Source organism: Meleagris gallopavo, chromosome 13, assembly GCF_000146605.3.
Source record: "Meleagris gallopavo isolate NT-WF06-2002-E0010 breed Aviagen turkey brand Nicholas breeding stock chromosome 13, Turkey_5.1, whole genome shotgun sequence".
In the NCBI taxonomy this organism is placed as follows: Eukaryota; Metazoa; Chordata; class Aves; order Galliformes; family Phasianidae; genus Meleagris; species Meleagris gallopavo.
In genome coordinates, this window is record NC_015023.2 from 305,741 (window position 1) to 326,052 (window position 20,312).

General features: G+C 35.0%; 1 long non-coding RNA gene across 1 annotated transcript; it reads left to right on the forward strand.

Annotated features, from left to right (window-relative positions):
- Positions 1-8,957: 8,957 nt before the first annotated feature.
- LOC109369735 lies at positions 8,958-19,052 on the forward strand. Its single transcript, XR_004161160.1, has 3 exons — positions 8,958-9,037; positions 16,639-16,727; positions 18,988-19,052. It is a non-coding gene; the product is annotated as an uncharacterized LOC109369735 (long non-coding RNA).
- The last annotated feature ends 1,260 nt before the right edge of the window (positions 19,053-20,312 follow it).

The following is a 20,312-nucleotide window of genomic DNA, read 5'->3' on the forward strand; positions in this document are numbered from 1 at the left end:
AGACCAAACAGTGGGTGTGAGCACAGTGAGGTGGTGAGTAGCACGTGGCAACGGTAACAGTAGATCACCTCTGCTAGTGCCTATTGTTACGAGCATGGCATGCAGGCTCTGTTTGTCACTAGTGAAAGTGCATGGCTAATAGTGGTGACTGTTGAAAAATAATGCTTTGTAGCTGAGAACGTGCTCTATCAAATCATGTTATTGTGCTCTTTGTATCTGTTGTAGTTTTCACAGAAATAAATAAGAGGCATGGCTTTCAGAACAACCTATATAAAAAACATTTTCAAAAGGACAGAAGAATCAAGTATTTAGTGAAGCAGTGAAATTTTATCTTTGTTATTAAAATGGGACAAACATATAAAAATGTCTATTTATCACTACTTTTCAAAGCATTCAGCCATACCGTCTGAGACATTTACAGCCACTGGTTACTAGCTCTACACCGGTATCATATTTGTAAGAATTAATATGCAGACAGGAGATGATTAAATGCACTTGTGATAAAATGTGACACCATATTATAAATGAGAATGGAAAATGATTTTATAACCATAAATCATGTATTAAAGTATATGTGACAGGCTCAAACTGATGAAGACAATGCAGAAATAGCAAATACTGTAAATGCCAGTTTCATGATTTAAAAAAAAAGGTGTTTTCTTCTTCTAATGTTATATTTTATGTCTAGTTTTTGCTTCAATTCACTTACTGCAGCTGAAAATAACAACAGAGATGTGGCTATGGTTTGTCTTAATCAGTTAACATAGAATTCCAATTTGATGGCTATTGGACTGCTTTCTATTCTAATATTAAAGAAGACCAAGAAATTTAGGAAAATCTTCCTCAGGAAGTTTAAATAAAATAAAAATTAAACATCAGTTCTCTCTTCTACATTAAATAAGAACTTTTTCAAAGCTGTGGTATTGAAATTAAGTAAATATTCCATCCATTTAATGTGAAAACATTCACAGAACATTTTGAAAGACTTTCCATTCTTCATATAGCTTTATCATATGCTCATTGTCACTGTGAAAGAGCCTGAGGGGGATGTGTGAGGTCACGGAGACCATCTTCTCAGTTTTGAACATAAAATATATCTTGTATCTAAAACGTGGTTACTTTTCCAGTATAATGCTTTCTTGTTGGGGAAAAAAAAAAATTTAGAATAGTCTCACTGAATTCAGGTTTCTGCTTACAAGATTATAGGCTGGACAGTCCTATGTGAACTTCAGTGATGCTATTCTTCACATCAGCTTTGGGACTTCAACTTTTCCTGGTCCAGAAAGTTTCTGTATATCGTTCCAAGCCCTGAATCCTGAGGTTTTTTTTTTCTCCTTTCTTGCTTTAAGCAGTCTGTACTGTCTGATTATTAATACAATGTCTGCACAGTTGGTCCAGTGGGTTGACAGTATATCAGATATTAAATACATAAAAACCACTACTAAAAACTGATGGTCCTTGCACAGGAGGATTTTTGGAGTTTTCCAAAGACTGTTCAAAGCTGTTGTGAAATGACCAATTACAGTCACCTTCAAATGTTGTATAGCAAGAAAAGAGGTAGGAAGGTACTTAGAAATAAAATGAAATGTGTGCTCAGTTACTTTAATGTCTAGTCTTATTTAACCCCTTTTTGTAATTTACTTGTGTTTCCCTAATACTTAAAGGCACAAGTCAAGACTTGGTCTTTAGTGCTTGTATGAACATAGAGGAAAGGACAATATTTGGGCTGGAAAAAAAAAAGTTAGGCTAGCTAGCCAAGATGGAAAAAAAACCAGCATGGGAACAGACGCAAACAGATAAAACAGTTTGTCCAAGGCCACAAAGAAGGGCAGTGGTAGAGATTGGACAGAATTTAAGATTTCTGACTTCCAATATTAGAGTCCTAATAAATAATTCATTTAATTTCCTTGTTTTTATCTGCTTGCAAAATGTTCATGCATGTGCTCTGACAATCTCTGAGTCATTGAGTATTCATTCAGAATTCCTTTTCTGTAAAAACCTCAAATGCTGTTTGATTATAGCTATCTAACATTCAGGATCATAATTCATGTTATGCTGACCAGTTGTGTGAAAATGTAAAAGGCCTTTCTCCCACCACAGGCACACCTTGTTTACCCTTTTCGGCTCCCCACATTTTGTGTGGGAAGGGCAGAGGAGGAAAGAGCCAGGATTACTCAGGAAAAGTGAAATTATGGCTATACTTAAAAGTTTGCAAGATGAAACACATATTGTAATTTTGCTCTAAAAGTCAGCATGACACTGTTTTTAAGCAGGTATGCGTTCTATTTGTTTTCCTGAATAGCACGTTTACAGTCTCACTTCTTACAACTCTTTTTCCTAGTATATATTCAGCTTCTCCATAGTAAAATTTCTGTTAAAATGACTATTCATGGAAAGTACTGTATTCTGTACTGACTTGAATGAAGCCAGTTCATGCAACTTGAGGATTTGGCCTCCATGGTGCCTTGTTAGTGAAGAAACATTCACTAGTTTCTGTTGACCATAAATGAATACTTTCCTTCTGGGGAACATAAGTCCAAACTCTAAAATAGTAATGGCTCTTTATGTATCAAATTATATCGTGGTGTATAGGGAATGGAGAACCTATTAGAAGTGATGAGGATGTTGAAAATTCACCTTTTTTTGGCTTCATTTCACGTCTCAGAGTCATTTCCTTGCCACTGCATTGTGAAGTTGGAGGAAATGAGGACCACTCCATTTCACAGGGCAGTGAAGTTTTCTAACAATCACTCATCACTGTTGCTTTTGAATACCGCAGAAAAAAACCACCTCTTTTGTTTTACCCATAAGGACCACATTGTAGAACTGTGGCATTCCAGTAGGTAAGGTCAATATATTCACAGTAATAGTCCCATATGATTCACAACAATACCTACCTTTCTTTTTTAAAAAAAGTTTCCATTTTCTAAGAATCATAGCAATAATATAGGATGGTATGTATAGGCAATATACGTGCAGTTATTCAACATTATCTGTGTTGATGTTTCTGTGATTTAATGGCTTTTGAATTCATTTTATTTTATAGTATGATATTTTTTTGAAGGTAGTTTTGGTAACCTCAGCAAAAACATCACTACAAATTTCCACAATTCTCAGTTGTTCCAATTATACTGTGACCTCTACTTAACAAAAATGTTATTACAGACGTTATGTAGAATTGTTTAAATAAATTGAAATTATATGAAATTAAATTATAGGAATTCTATAAACTATGTGAAATTGTTATGTAAAGTGTCATATTTTATTGTCAAAAATAAACATGAGGTCTTACAATAGTTGGTCTTTTTCAAGAAAAGATGACTATTCTGTTAACTGCTAGTAGTTAATAAGGTAAACTATTTACAAGTAGCTTCTCAGACCCCAAGTTGTATGTGTGTCAAATACTGTATTTTGCACAGTTTATTTTCCTCAGCCAATGAACCAATGAACTGTCATTTTGTTCATTTTACCACATTTTCCACTGTTGTGATTAGATAAACGTCAGTAGAAGTTCAAAGAACTGCACAAAGTAGAAATGACTGAATACATCTTCACACAAACAGAAACAAGTTTTCATTCATCAGAAGCGGCTCAAGCTTTAGAATGTTGACTATCATGTTAATATTTATTACCTACTTAAACTTTCTTTGTTTTTACATAACGTAGTGCTTTAACATGTGTTGGTACAGCCTTCCTTGCAGCCTTTCCTTCTTTTTCTTTTTGAAGTGAAACAAACACTTAGAAAAATGTTATTTAAACTCCAAGAAAGCTCTTAGAACAGTTTCAATTCTTGTACTGCTCTCTAGAAGATCAGCTCCCAGGCTGTGCTCATATCTGGGATTGCCCTGACCCAAGTACAACCCCTTGCACATGGCCTAATTGAACCTCATTAGGTTCTACTGAGCCCACTTTTCAAGCCTGTTCAAGTAACTTCTAAAAATAAAAAAACAAAACACAAAGTTATCATGGTTGATTTTAATCATGTTCCTCTAAAATCTTATTTGGAACTTCTCCTTCAACTGTAAAAATTAAATTATTGAATGAGGCCATAGATCTCATTAAAATCTAATACAGTTCTGTAAATCTGGCAGGTATATGCAATATGAAAAAAGAATTGTACAGTAGCTGGGGTTTATGTACAATGTTTCAAGTTAATTACAAACAATTTTTTTCAGCGTGTAATGAATACTTAGAAATATTATGTCATGCTGTGGTCTGAGTACAGACATTACCTCTGGTTAAATAGGAAAGTTTTATTCCCACTTCTTTATGGGGCCTTTTTTCTAATCAAAATGTATTTACTGTGATTGCCATTAAGTGTTTCCTGGTAATGACATATATATGAATGAGTAAAACTGAAATGGAATGGAAGACTCTTTTGGTAAGTGTGTATAACCAAGGAACGCTCGCACTCCAAAAAGTTTTTTGTTTAAGTTGAATTTAGTATGAAATGCTCCAATATATTATGCTTTTCAAGAACAAATATGTGATTTAGTTGCCAGTATGGTATTTGAGAAACTAATAAAGCAGTCAGAATATAGGGAAGAATACTGTTTCTGTCTATGAATATTAGAGCATTGCTCCCTCATACATCTAAGATGTTATTAGGTTAAGATAAACAGTTTATTAAAAAAATCTTTATGTAATACCACAAGAATAGACTCTCATAATTTAATACAGAGCAAGTAACATTGTTTGATTTTTTGCTTTATTTCTTTTTAGCTAAATAAATTTTAAACTTGGGTTAAATCAATACAGCTAGGGATAATTTAATGAAAAGAAGCCACAAATTGTATTTTCTTTCTTCTTCAAAATAAATTAATTCACAAGGTGCTTTATCTTGTTTAAAACTCAGCCCAGGAGATACCAAAAAATATTTTTAATGTGGAAAAAGAAACTCAGTACAGTGGGGAGAGATTTAACAATACTGATAAATGCAATCTAAACATCAGTACTTGTTAGCATTCCTTTAGCCACACTCTACTCCAATTTAATGAAAACCTTACATTAGTTCTTAACACTGTAGCACTATTGATTATAAAATATTATAATTTGCTGCTTCAAGGCCCTATTTACCCAGATATGTAAAAGCACAATCTGCCATGAAAACTATGAAAAAATAATAATTGTAAATGAGATAACAAAATTCCAGCTAAGATAGTAATTTCACAGTACTTAATCAAAAACAATAACCTGTAATGAAGCTTGAGAAATTCCTGAAAAAAAAAAAAACAAAAGAAAACTGAGTAACAGCCATATTTATTCTGTTAAAATGTCTGAATACAGAAGGTGTGCTTCAAGTAATTTGTTGATCTCTCTCCCCCTAAACACCTATCTTTAAGAAAATGATTAGATCTTTAATTCATAATTCATTATAATTAGAACTCTATGCTGACTTCTGAAAGAATTCATAAAAATACAAAAGCCTCTTGTGTAGTCATGGCTGAGGAGAACCTGTTTATTATTACCTAATTAGGTACTCTAATAGCAGCATATTCCAGTTAATTCGTGCTCGAAATACATAAAGCAACCAGAAAATCCTATGCTTAGGCTTCTGCAGAAGATACGTGGATTTCTGTTCCTATCTAAAAGAGGGAGACGTGTTACAGCCAACTGCCAGCTTCTCTGTAAGACTGAATATTCTGCACGTTCTCTGCTTGTTTGTACTCTTCTGGAATGAATATTTTCAGGTTGCTGGCATGTTACTAAAATAAGTTTTCATGTAGGCCAGGGGCTGCTGCCATTCAGCCTCCACCTAACATAAGAAAGGAGATATTATATAAAAGTATACTAATTTTATTTTCAGACTTGGTGCTAACATGCTGGATTTGATTGTCCTATTCAGTCGAAGATACTGAACATTTTTCTGCTTATGTGTGGTATTAGTTGTAACCTTAAGGAAGAACAGTTTCAAACATGTTATTGAAAAGAGTTAAACTTTCTGGATAAGATGAAGGCCAAATCAGTAATGATACACGTGTATGGAAAGAATAGCCACAAAAGTTTTAACTGACTAATTCCCATATAACTTACTGAGGACACACAAAGGCTATTGAGCTTTAGCTGTATCAAAATAAACTTGCCCCCGGGCAAACTACAGGAAAACTCTGGAGGGATGATGTTATGAAATGGCTAACATCTTTGCTGTTGCTGTGCAGAAATAAAGTGTCAGAGGAAAAAAAAAAACAACCAAAACAAACAAACAAACAAACAAAAAAAAAACCACACACAACAAAAAGCAGCCTAGGAAATAAAATCACTGAATTTATACTAGGAAAACAATTCCTGGATGCATTCATTGGTGAATAGATCTGTGGGAAAAGACTTTGCTGAGGACACTGGGCTACCTTTCTGGGCCCCTTTATTATGGTCTGTAATACAAAGACTACAAAAAGTGGAAGTGTCAGGGGGAGCCTCAGAGCCCTGCATGTTCTCAGTAGAAGAATTGCATAGGGAAGCAGGCTTAGGCGTGGAGTCACTTTGCTTCCTCTTTCTCCTGATTCTCTTAGCTCTATTAATAAATGCTGATTTTAGAGGTTTTTGATAACTTTCAATCATTTGTCTTGTTAACTGTTTTATAACTGCACAGTGTTTATTCCAGACTTGGAGTTGCTAAATAGTAGCTTCTATGTATAAGGAGGAATAGGCAGCTTTTGAAAGGGCAGTGTTTTTTCCTTTGCTGTTATACTTGTCAATTCCATCCAATTCTGTTGGTCTACCCAAACTTAAAACATCATTTATACACGGATGACTTTGTGTGCATTTGAACATATGACACTTTATGTCACCAGGAACTAGAAGACTACAGGTTGTATCCTATATCCCTTCTGAAGACTGGAATAGAAAAGCATAATGAAATGTATGAAATACTGACTCAGTTCCCAGGAAAGCTGTGCTTTCCATCATTTCTGCATATATTAGAAGAAGAAGAAGAATACGCTAGAATAGAGCATTTACATTTTATTCTATGTTTGCTTTATAGGCCTTTGGAAAACATCACAATTAATCCTATGTGAGCCTTGTTTGTAAACAGGGCTTTATGATGATTCTCTTTCTGCTTAACAGCTTCTAAATCATATAATAATGAGTATCAATACGATTTTTTAAATGTATTTTGCATTACATTTTTTGATGTTGCAAAAGCAGCCTCACAAATTAAGACATTCTTTTCAAATTTCCATGGAAATTTTTGTTTTCAAGTAACATTCGTGAAAGTTTAATGAAACTGAAGCTGTTATATTCTGCTCTTTTGTCTTATGCAGAACAGTCTGACCTTTGGAACACACAGTATTTTCACACTTTAACTTCCCACAGCGTATCAATTAGTAAACATGCTTATGAAAATTGGCCATTTAAAACAACATTTTTGTACTGCATACAGCCTCGTAAATCACAGGATGCTGACAACATGAAATGCCAGCTGTGAAATGAGAAACTGATGAAAATGCAGTAATTCTAGATTTTAATACAATGTAAACCATGTCAGCAATATTTGTGAATAGCAGCTGTCAAGATTTCATTTGAACTGCATGTCTTATGGTATTTCTATATTCTGTTCTTTTCTGATAATTTAGAACTTCCTCTACCCCCTCCAACCTTTCTATGTAATAAGCTTTGCATAGATTGGAGATTTCTAGAAAAATTTTGACTGTATAACATGAAATGGATTATCACAACATTAAAACAGAAATACTACAATGATCCTAGAAATCTGAGTTTAAAAGTACTACACTGTATCATAATGGTATTGTTTATTTTAAAAACAACATTTCATTAAACTTCAGAAAAATGTATTTCATTTGAAAATGAAATCAAAATTTCTACTTAACAAAACTGTAATCTACAGAGTCTTACTCTACAAAGAAATTCACTAGATTTAAATGGATGTTTACTGAAGTGGTTTAGATATGGTCGGGTCTAAAGTCAGATCAACATCAACAAAGCGTATAACCTAGTATCTGTGTAGGGTCTTGCTTTATTGTATACTTACTAAGGATATGAAAAAATAAGGCTTTAAAAATATATATGTATCCAGAGTGAAAGATAAAAATCTTTTCTGAGACCCTTATTACTGCATATCCACCAAAGGTATTTGTCTGCAATTGTAAAACATCTGCGGTTTCCTTCCATGATCTTTGCTGTTCTTGTGTGATGATTATATGATGATTCTTATATGTTTGCTTTTTATTTACATCATCTTTTAGGCGTTCAAGTAATGCTCCTGAACTTTGAATGTAATTTGAAATGCTGGTGTTCAAAGAATGATATGATCATAGTTAAATTAGGTGCCTCTTGAATAAAGAATGTATGTTCAGATGTTTGGCAGCAGAGGTCACCCAATTTGTATTGAATTTGAGGAAGGTAGAAGTGAATTGCTGTCCTAGTTTAATATGATTTGCTTCAAAAAATCAATGTCTAAAAGCATTTAACCCTATTCTTTGAACACAGTATTTAACAGTTGTACCACGAAGTTGTGATATGTGGATTTTGCCACATACAAGGCAGTTTTAAGGCATTGCTTTTTTTTCTCTCTCATTGTAAGCATGGGAAATTCCTATATTTGACTTGTGTGTATTAGTCCCACTTTACAGTTCATGTATTTGTATTTCTCCATTGAACTGGATTACACAGCAGCTGAAAAACTTCCATTTGACACTTATTCCTTTAGGCCTGTAAAGCAAGTACATCTTTGGGTTTGTGGAATGAGATAGCACTATTGGGCCAATGGTAATTAAGAGAATTTTTCTTTTCTTCTTCAAAGTACCTTGAGCTGCTTTTGCTGCTTACAGTCCATAGGATAGAGAGAGAATAGTTCAGTGTCCCTGTAGCAGAAATTCTAAGTCACAGCTTGAAGCAGTGATTGAGCACCTGGTGGGAAGGCAGGGCCAACCCAAGGGAGCTCAGTGCATGCAGTGCACCTGAGTGACTGGAAGGGGTGGAGCCAGAATGCACCCCTTCCCAGCCCTCATTTAAGGGTTGGCAGTGGAGGTGAGGAGTTCTTGCTGAACATCCCTGCGTACCTGAGGCCTTCTAAAGGGTATGCAGATTCTTTCCTTTATTTCTGTGTCCATGACTGTTGCATTTGGGCTCGCCCTCGCTTGCTGTAGCCTAGGACTTTGCCACCATGCTATCATTGTTGTCCTTTCCATTGCATTATAGCTTTAGAGTTCTGTAGGTTTTTGTTGTTGTTGTTGTTGTTGTTGTTGTTGTTGTTTTTCTTCTGTTACTTGAATGCGTTTGAAAGTAATAGAGGTGAAATGTTGCTTATTCTTAAGTTAGGAAGTTGTATTTAAGATATGCTGGTGTGTATTGATAGAGCACTATTTGTACATTGTGTCATAAAAAGTGGGAAGATTTTCCCAGAAAAAGATAAAATACTGAAATCAAATTCCATGGGAAGAAAAGTGAATCTCAATAAAAATGAGGAAAAATACTTGTTATCTAGGAAGTTTTTCTAAACTGTAAGGACATCATGCCTTGTCATACAGAACATTGGAAATTTATCTGTTAGTGACTTTTTTTTCTTTTACCTTTTCCTTTCTTCTTTTGCTATATTCTTTATTATTGCTGCTTTAATCTAGCAAGAAATAAAGAAAGGAAGGGTGTATTTAAAAAATAGGTTTTCTCTAAAATGCTGATTACAAAGTTTCTATTGAAAGTACTAGTGTTCTACAAAAAGGTTTGGAGTTCTGCTTGCCATCTTTGATGCCATCTAGTTGACAATTTTATGGGCTTCAAGCTCATGTTTTATGAGAGCTTGCAATTCTGAGGGAAATATACTTTTTTAATTTTAAATTTTTCTTTTTAAAAGTGAAATGCATTCCAAATTTTCTTATTGTTCTTAGTCTGGTACATCTCTTAGTCTCTTTAAAGGCCTTTATCTTTTGCTCTTCTCCATGTTCAATGTGACCCATAGGATTTCAGCTGTTTCAGTGAGTCATAATAAAACTTTGTTACATGCTGATGGACAAGTTGCGCTCAAATATCAAAACAACTCCCTGAACTGGTGTTGCGGACTAATTTTGAGCCATAAAAAGATTTTCAGGAAGGCTTATTGTATTAGTATCAGCGTAAAACAAGGGCAGCTTGGGCAGATGCATTTAGAATTAGTTGGAACCTTTGCAGCTGAGGCTCACTGTATAATACAATTAATACTCCTAAAACTGAACAAGTAATGAGAAAGCAGTGTGCCTTCAGAGAAGGGAGCAGGTAGCATTGCAGCTATTGCTCTGATTTCCCAATCAGCGCCACTTGGCCTTTCCAAGGTTTAGGTTGAGTAATTAATTTTCATCGAAGGCTTGATTTGCTGTAAACATTGTGTAGGCACAGGTGTTGCTCAATGGCATGGGGATATCACCTGCCAATCTGAGTGCAGCTCACTGACTGGCATTCTGCTCCTCATCTTCTCTCTAACATATAAATAAATATGTAAAAGAAATGTAATCAAGAATTCTTTTTATGAGGAAGTCACCATATTTTACTCAGCAGCATGATTTCATGCTCGGCTGCCGGTGATTGTAGTGAAACCCGGTGGGCAATCAGAAGAGCCAGAGATCTGTAATTTGAAGAAATATCTTTAATGTTTCTCTGTATACAGTCTAAGTATAGGAAAAAGGAAGCAAACTTCAGCAAAAACATATATAAATTGAAGACAACATGTTACTAATACACTTTATGGGGAAAGACTCAAAATAATGTAGAAGATAATACTACTCCTCTTCTGGAGTAATGAAAGATAACGTCAAAAAAAAAAGAACAATGACCTTAAAGAAACCAGTGGAAAAACCTCACTGATTTTTTTTTTTTCCCTTGCAAATACATGTACATTCCAGTAATGATTTTCTGTTGAAAAGAAAGTTGGTAACCATCCTGAAATTGTTTTGATAACTATTTTTTCTGACTTGGAGTTCCTTTTCTGGGGGAACATCTAACTGAAAATTTATCCGCTTAAGACAGAAGTGACAGGAATGTTGATTCATGAATAGTTTGTGTAGTGACACTGTACTTTCTTTTTTATCTGGTAATTTTAATGCTCTGTTTACCTTTTTGAACAGTTCTGTTCTGTTTTGAATACTATCAATCTAAAGTGAATGATGCTTGTTATTTTCCATTTGCATTTATCATTATTTAATTTTGTTTCCTGCTTAGAATTGTGAAATTCTTCAGCATAAGGATTATATCTAATTATCCTTAGCATTTTACCTCATCGTTCTGTTCTTCTCCTGTATCCTGTATGATAACAACATATGTCTTAGCATAATTCCTTCTTTAATCCCATTGGTACCTTTCCTGTTATGAGAAGTTTTTCTCATCCTTTTTATTCCATCTTTTAAATAGTCAGTGTCCTTAAGAGGAACTTTCTTTTATAATTTATCATGTTTCCTGCAGAGCCTTTAGAAAAAGTACTTTTTGAAAAGTTTAAAAGGAATGCTCTGGATCACCCTTTTGTACCTGCCTCTGCTGTCCTTTAAGGAACTCTGTAAAGCTGGATCATTCCTGGATCCTAATTGAAAATGGAAGTTGCACTTAACACATTCTGCTCAGCTACTGAAGGTTTAGATTCTCAGATTTAGCTGATAGATGACATATCACTCCTAGGAGTTTAGTAATTTTGTATTTAATTCCTTTTGATCTGTTAGGTAAGTAGTTTCTTGTGCGATTAATCTTTGACTTATTTTATCTGCCTTTTTTCTATCATTTCCTTCACCGACATGTCAGATCGGGGTGGATCCAGAACTCGTTTTTGAAGAATAGCCCTCGTCAAAAATCTCTCTAACCTGTGGAAAGACTGTTTAGCTTTTCTGCTGTGGTCTTAACATTAATTGTTCTATTTTCGCTCCTTGATCATCTGTCAGATCAACCATTTCTGGCAGGCTTTCTGCTTCTATGTGTTTGAAAAAGCTTTTATTGTTAGGTGTGTTTTCTTTTTTAAGCCTTAAGCAAGTTGTGCTTCAAACCTTTTTTGGCCTTCCTTGTTTGTGATTCTATATGGAACTTACTGGAGTTCAAATGAAAAAAAAAAAAATTTCAAAGTGATAACTATGTTGAAAGAGAAAAGTTTGCTTTTTCTACTTACCGTACAGTGATTCTCATGTCCCTCAATTTCTTCTGATGGTGCTACACTTCTGTGAATAAGAAATGAAAACAGGCAGTTATACAAGATCCGTGGACTTTCTTTTATAGTCAGCATTAAGTCATGAAGAGTAAGATGCATCAGTGTCTGAGAGATGGAGTAACCTAGCCGGAGGGAAAGGTTTTCTTTAAAGCCTGTCATCTATTTTCCTTTTTTACTCCCTTTCCACTTTCAAAAGAGATAGCTTAATGATTGGTCATAAGAGCTTTAACAGCTTATGACTGCAGAGACATAGTCACTGGTTTCTTTATGGCTTGCAGATGTTCTGTAGAGACTAGGAAGCATTCGTATGATAATTAGATAAGCTGGGGTTGTAGAGATATGAATAACCAAGTTTGTAAATACCAATTTGAATTCATTTATTGAGCCCGAGTTTATAAGTTAAATGTTTAAGTGCTATATTTGAGTTACGTTTTACATGTATCTTTCATTTCTGAGCAGAAAGCAAGTTCAGTCTTACAACCTCTGCCTTGGGATTTTAAAAGTAAAAAGAAAAAAATCACTCATTGCATTCCCCACAATCTTTTTTCCCTTTTTGTATCTTACAAATTATATTTGGAGTGCCATTGTTGCACAGACATGGCACTCTCTGGCTTTAATATGCTGTTGTGCATCAGAGCAGTAGCAAAACTAAATTCTGATTTTTTTTTTTTTTTTAAGATAAACTTTGTGTAATATGTCAAGAGCTGCTGAAAACTTTGGAATGTTTCATGTGACAGGGTGAATATTTTGAGCTTTCAACTTCACAATTCTTCGCACAGTGCTAATATTTGGAGTCACACATCTGTGCACATTGTCACTCAGAGCAGCACAACCTGGATTTGTTAGAACACAGGGAAATTGAAGCACTCAGTCTGGCAGACATCCTTTCTCCACAGGGATAGTTCATCACTTTGCCTATCCCAGTTTTTCATGTGGTTCCAAATCCATTTGTATCCTCCAGGAGGAGGAATCAGCACATGTAAGGTACAGTCAGATTTACGTGTTCCTCGAGTCGGTTGTTTCAGTTTGGGTTTTTTCCTTCCAGTTCTCCATAGCAACAATTGTCAAATCTGCAGTGCTACTTCTACTGGAGGTCTTTATAGGCAGCAGCAATTTGTTTCTTTATCTTTTGCAGATAGCTGTCAGATCATAAAACTGACATGAAAAAAACTATGTGAATTTCTTAGAGAAATGCTATGCAAAAACACTTTCCAAACAGAAGTACTTTCAGCTCACGTTTTTTGTGTTAGAATGGACATCAAGATATTCATTTTCTGATGCTTAGAAGTAATTGAGGAAATTATATCAAGCCTTTTTCTTCTTAGTAGTCCCAGTGCATGGTATTTGATTTCTGAACACTTACTATCTCCTGTTTGTCAAATTAAGTCCAGAGCATTCCCAAACCACTTTATTTACAGACGTTCCCAAACAGGTATTCTGTCATCTCTCTTGAGGTTTTTAAGCATTCAGTGTTGTTGTACAAGATGTTAATTTGGAAAAGAATAATTTTTACTCACTGAGTGAATTAGGGACAGTGTCTTCTACCCAGCGAAGCTGAACAGTTGATCTATCAGCTCTGTATATCTCCTGTTTGAATGGCCATCATCCAGTAGACTTCTCTTTATAAAAATAAGCTTAAGTAATCTCTCTATGCAGTTTATAGTAGTTTTCTAATCATCTATTGAGAAGAGGAATGCAAAGAAATACATAAAATTCAGATTGCTCTTCATGTTTCTTCATCTCTGTTTAGATGTTTGTCTTTACATCCTTCTGAATCATCCAGAAGGATCAAGGAGTTAATCCCTTTCATCTTCCAGTTTCTCCAAAGTTATGGTAACATAGATGGACAGCCAATACTGGCACCTGGTGCAGCGGCAAAGTATGGTTTAAGAAATGCAAAATAAAAAATACAAGTATATAATGTCATGATTTTGCATTTCACTCTTTGACTGAAACTGTTTCAAAGAGTAGCAAGGACTCCCTACAGGATAGGTAGCTATAACATGACAGACAGTGGCTGTAATCTGCCACAGCAAACACTAAAGTGGCCTCAATGACTGCTTGGGTCTTCCCAGAGTCAAAGAATCATGGAATGGCTGATGTTGAAAGGGGTCTTTGGAGGTCATCTAGTTTGAATACCCAGCAGAAGCAGGTCCACACAGATCTGCTTGCTCAGGACTGTGTTCAGACAGCCTTTCCCAGAAAAAGCTGTGATATGAAGGTTATATCAATTGGAAATTAGAACTAAGGTTTATGATAATTAAGAATGAACAAATAATAAATTAAAATACCATCAAACGTAACAGTACAGAGAAAGTTGGATTTCTAAGATGTATATGTTCATATGTATACAGTTGTACTTATTTTTCTTTTCCTCCCTCATCCTCCCATCATTTACTCTTTCAATAGAGTTTAGCTTCATATGCTTAAATCACAACATTAGTCTATTAGAAATTCAGTCTTACTTCAGGCTGTCATTCCATTCAAATCCTTTACAGAAAATGGGTGACATGGACCTGCCAGCCCTTCTTCAAAAATCTGACTTTTTTGAAGGCCTGAGGCAAACACATGTGACCAGTCACTAAAGGATTTGGTAACATTCCTGCAGTGCACTAAGTCTCTACCCCAGCAGCTGTTGTTTAGTGATAGATCAGTGAAGCAAAAAATTATGCTAGTATAAAAAATAGATCTTGAACCACAGCTCTCATTCTTATGCCTTTGTTCTGCATTAGTGGCAAACCTCTGGGATTCATTTAGCTGTAATCATTTGTTACTGAGGGGCAGAGCGTCTTTCAGATAGCAGTGATGAAGTCACCTTTGAAACAAGTGCAAATGAGTAGAAATCATTTAGCAATCTACCCTCCCAGGATTACACTTGATAACTGGCACGTACTCCAAGAGCATGTTCGGAATGTGTAACTCAAACATAAATATAAAAAAAAAATTACTTTTTTATGACTATTTTTTTTCTGAGACAGTTTAATTAGTTTACTGCCTGGATTTTTAATCCTTTATTCAAGAACAGCAGACATAAAGCAAGCACCAGGAGATGAATTTTGTCTCTGTTTACAAAGGAGAAAAAGACACAGTGTCTACACACAACAGGATACTCCTATATGTATAATTTTTTTCTTTCAGTTAAACCATTTTTTTGTTCTCATTCATTTTCCACAATTTAGTTATAAAATATGACTTCATTCACTTGTGGCTCACAGAAGATGAGAAAGCTTGTAAGGTAGCTGTGAAAGCATTATTGTTTGTGGGTATCTATAAATTTTTTTTTTGCTTTTCTGTGTTTTTCATATGAGTAAAAATATGCTCAGCATAAACTTGTGTATCTTTAAATGCCTATCTGTAATTTTAAATTCCTTATTCAAGAGAAAAATTTATCATTAATTTAAAGCAGGAGTGGGAAAAGATCAAAGCACTATTTTCAACAAAAGATTCTATTACTGTGAGCTCACTAGTTTTTGCCTGAACAGTGTCATAGTGGTTAGCAAAGAACATAACCTTCAAAGAGTCATTATCTTTTTTGACAGGGTGGGGCCTTAGTTACAAAGGCTAATCTGCTTTTAAGGACAGCTTTGTTACATTGGTTATTTTTACTAGACAGCAGCTTCTGTGGTATGTGGTCGTCTCTCTTTATTTGCAATCAAAGCACTCCTAAGAGAACAGCATCACTCAGAAAAGGCATTCTGCCCAAGTTCACTGTTCCTTATAGCTGCGTATAGTCTATATCTGTCATTTACTGGGCTAATAAAAATAAAGATTGTTTCTTGTGGTGTCACAGCTAAAGCCATAAAATCCACTTGTTTTTTTCTTGACTCCATTGAATTGTGCAGCAATGGAATTAGTGGCACCTCTTAAAGTTTGCTTGACCCTTTCAGGATAAGATCCTTTGCCAACAGAGTCATATGTACTGAAGCTTTCTGGCTTAGTTTCTTTAGTTTTGTGCTCCAAAAGCTGATTCAGGACTTTCATAGGAATCAATAGGATCTCATGGTAGCCAAATGGTCTGTGTGGAACTGTTTCTTTAGTACTCACAGGGCTCAGAGGGACAAAGGAGACTTAGGACTGTGGCTTAGGATTCAGTAGCCAGGGAATGAATAATTACATATTTATGTTAATTTTCTTGCAGATGGTGTTTTTTATTGAATAACAGCCCCCTTCAGAACAAACACTGGACAGCTCTGCATAGTGAATGAAATGCTATTTTGTTGCTTTTGCATTCTGTTTTCTCCACTCCTCACTGCTGTGCAGTGGTTTCCCTTTTTCCCAGAGAGCTCAGCTGTGTCCTGGTATGGGTCCATTCCAGAGATTGCTGTGTCCCAGTGTTCAGCACAGGCCAAGCCTGAAGCTTCCCTGCTACCAAAATGTTACCACAAGGCACCCAATACACTGGCACAGAACTTCTGCTTTATACTGCAAATGCTCAAAAACAAAACAAACAAACAAAAAAAAACCCTTGACATTTAAATAAAAGTTTTCAGTAGAACTAAATATATGCTCTTTTTTTCTAATAGCTGGATTTTCTGAAGTGTGATTTAATGCTTACAACTGCAACTGAAATCATGGAAACTGTTCTTTGAATATACTCATGGCTATAAAAAAGGTAAGTGCTTTGAGCACCTCATATTCTGAATATTTAAGTTGGTAATTAAAATTATTGAAAACCTCTGGCAAATTTAGCTTTTCTGTCATTGTAATACAGTGTTCAGCATTAAAGAGAGATAATTCTATAATATACCACTGCTGGTAGCTGTGAAGCAGCAGTTAATAAAGCTTTAGAAATACTGAGCTATAACTTCGTCAGAAGGAAATGGTCTCAAGGAAATTAATACTGTTGTGCTCAGCATAGTTCTGTTATTAACCTATATACTAGAGGCCATTATGTGAATTACAAGACCTATGAATAACTTGCAATTTATTGAATAAGATGTAGGTCCTGTGGGAAAGAAAAAGAATACAGTTATGTAATAATGTAATAGTGCACAGAGAAAATAGAGCTGAATTAGGATAATGTGAATGCTATCATGTGTTAGTCAGTGTTTGATTGATTAATTCATTGACTTCTCAGTTTCATCTTTTATTATGTGTTGTAAAAACTTTTTGTAGACTGCAAGGACATATGGATATTTGGTCTGTGTTTTTTTTTCTCTTTCCCAGAGATGCTGCTTAACTATTTGTTGTACTCCAAAACAAGTGGCATTTTTAAGCAGTTAAGAATTAGTATATTTTTTTAAATTAATGAGACTCAGTAACCTTTGTTAACCAAACTGTAGCAAGCTAGTTAACCCAACTATTTGAAACAACGTGTCTGTGGGCTAGATGAGCAGTGCTGTATCTACACATAGTATGAAACAGCACATCTTCACATATGCAGTATTATTAATTGTCCAGCCACTTCTTAGCTGTTATCAACTTCATTTTGCATACTCCATCAGAGACACCTCTGATTGTGTTGAATATGCAAGTTGGCAAACTGCCATTTTGTTTGACAAACAAACTTCAGGCAAATTCAGACTTGGGTACAGTGATTGTCTTCAAAGCAAAATAAGTAAAAATGGACCTCATATTATAACAATAATATTGGGAGAGGAGTAGCTGAAGGAATCATTTTATATAAGAATACCTATGGAAGAATCTCTCACATATAATGAGACCTAACTTGTTTACTAGGTGTCTTGTTGTGCTGAACAAGGGCAGAATTAGGAAGCTCTGAATTGTTTATACCTACAGTTTACAATGATCTTATGTAACGATTTAAAAAGCAACCTTCAGAGTCAGTATTTGGTTCGTCAAAAGTAACTTCAGAAAGTTTGTTAGTTCAGAAATTTACACATATATATGCAAGGTGAAGAGCTTATAACATGTTGATTTGTGAGATCTGCTTGTTTACAATCAGGTCTTCATCTAGGGGTTAGACTACGTATAGCAAGAAACAAAAGCTTTACACAGATTCTTCAGTCAGGTAAAACTGAGGGCTACATCTTTAGAAGAAATGCGTTTTGCTCCTGTTATGATGTGGTAGATCCTTGATATCTTCTACAGGCCTTCTTGAATTACCATCTTTTGATTAGAAACCTAATCCATTAGCTGTATCTCCTCTGCAGACTCTTCCCAGTGAGCAGAGGGCAGTTATGCAAAACTGCTTCACTTAACAGTCATTACTGTGACACATACAGCTCCCAGACTATAGATAACAAAAGTTTTCACTTCAGGCTGTGCTAGTTGCATACACAATCTGTTTTATGACCTTCTTTGTAGGCTTAATTCACTAATTCTGTCATTGTCATAGGGATAGTGGTAGGAGAGCCAGCACTCCTACACTGAATACGAAGCTGTTATTTCTAGGAGGTATCTCACATTAATTAGGAGATAGCGCTGAGTGGCAGGATAAAGAAATAGGAATGCAAAAAATGAAGAAGCCAGAGGTCCTGGTCAATTGATATAAAGAAAAAATTTAGAGCCATATAAATTTGCAATTTGTTTCATGCTTGTTATCTAATGAAGACTTTTACTGCAGAATGGGCACAAGTATTTTTGATCAAGGAAACTCTTCTCGCTATAAGCACTGACTGCTCAGCCTGCCTGCTGATAATATGTGCTTCATAATCAAGGCTGTAGACAGTGAGAAGCAAAGGAGAATCTTAGGTCTTCCAGTCAACCTGATACACATAAATAGCTGTGCTGAACAGCAGAGGAGAGAGAGAATGTGAGGCACTTCTGTACTTCATTGTTTTCTTTGTTAGTCTGAAACATCAAGCACAATATGTTGACCTAAGTACCAACCATATTTATGCTTAGGCATACTTTTAGCAACTGCTTTAGCTGTCCATTGGTCTGTGCATGTCCCATTCATTCTTTTGAAGCTTACTGCTTCAGGAAATTGAATCGTGTCCTGCCATTCACAGGAGGAGAGATTAAGGAGGTAAGATCTGTGAAATATTTGTTATTTTAAGGTCCATTATAATTGTTAGCCTGATCTGTTTCCTTTCAAATAGTCAAAAATCATAGAATTTTAGAATGGCTTGGGTTGGAAAGAACCTTCAAGATCATTTGGTTTCAATCCCCTTGTCTTGGGCAGAGGCACCAACCACTAAATGCAAACTGATTTTGAACACCTTCAGGGATGAGACATAAAATTTAAGAAGTACTTAAAAAAAAAAAAAGATACTGCTAAAATGCTTCACTGAAATAAAAATAATGTTATAGATTGAGTGAATGGAAAGGATTTCAGTCCATAGCTCTACCTGGAAACAACAAATTTAGAGTGTTGATATTAGGTAGTTCAGTGATCAAGCAGGAGTCAGGCAATGTGCTGAGTTCTTCTGTGGAGTGCATGGTCAGTGATTTCCAATAACTATTAGTTGTATGATACAACATCAGAATAATAATAGAATCTTTCATGCTGGGCAGGCAAGCCCTTCAAACCTATGAAACAGGAAGTGGAAAGTTGAGAAGTTGTATTTTAATGAGCACTTCTAAGGTCAGCTTCTCAGGTATGATCTTTAAAGTATCTAGCAATACTTTCAGTTGTCTGCAATTGATAGTAAGGAGGCCATTTAAGATTATCAACCGCTATGCATTTTGTTTTCGTGAATGTAAAGGTGATTTGTGAATACAATTCCTTGTATTTTGATGGTTATTTCTTGTATTAATCCAAGTGAGATATTGCATCTAAAGTCTGTTAATCTTAGTTGTTGTAGCTGTTTTTAACCTTTTTGCAATAATTCTTAATTTAAATAAAATTTGTGTTGCATCTGACTTTTTGCTATCTAGTACAGAATTCAAAGAGCACTCACTATTAATAGTGGATTAAATTAATTTCTAAGTGCATACATTTTGTGTAGGTACTGATCTAATTGCAATCATAGAAAACATTATAGAGACATGCCATAAAAAGGGGAGAATTGTGTAAGTTAGAATCCCAGAGACAATGAATAAACATGTAGATGATTCTTTGAAGTCCTTTTCAATTTAAAGTTTGTTAATCTATATTAATTCATGTAAGTATATCTAATCAAATGCAAATTCACGCTGTTCCTCAAAACGTTATTTGCACACTTCTCTTCGAAGAGAGTACGCTTTCCTCAACTGAACCTGTTGCAGAAAACAATTTGCTTTTATCACAGTTCTCCTCTTTAAATATGCTTTAATATGTGTCCCGAGTGCTTAAGTAGACTTTAATGGCCTT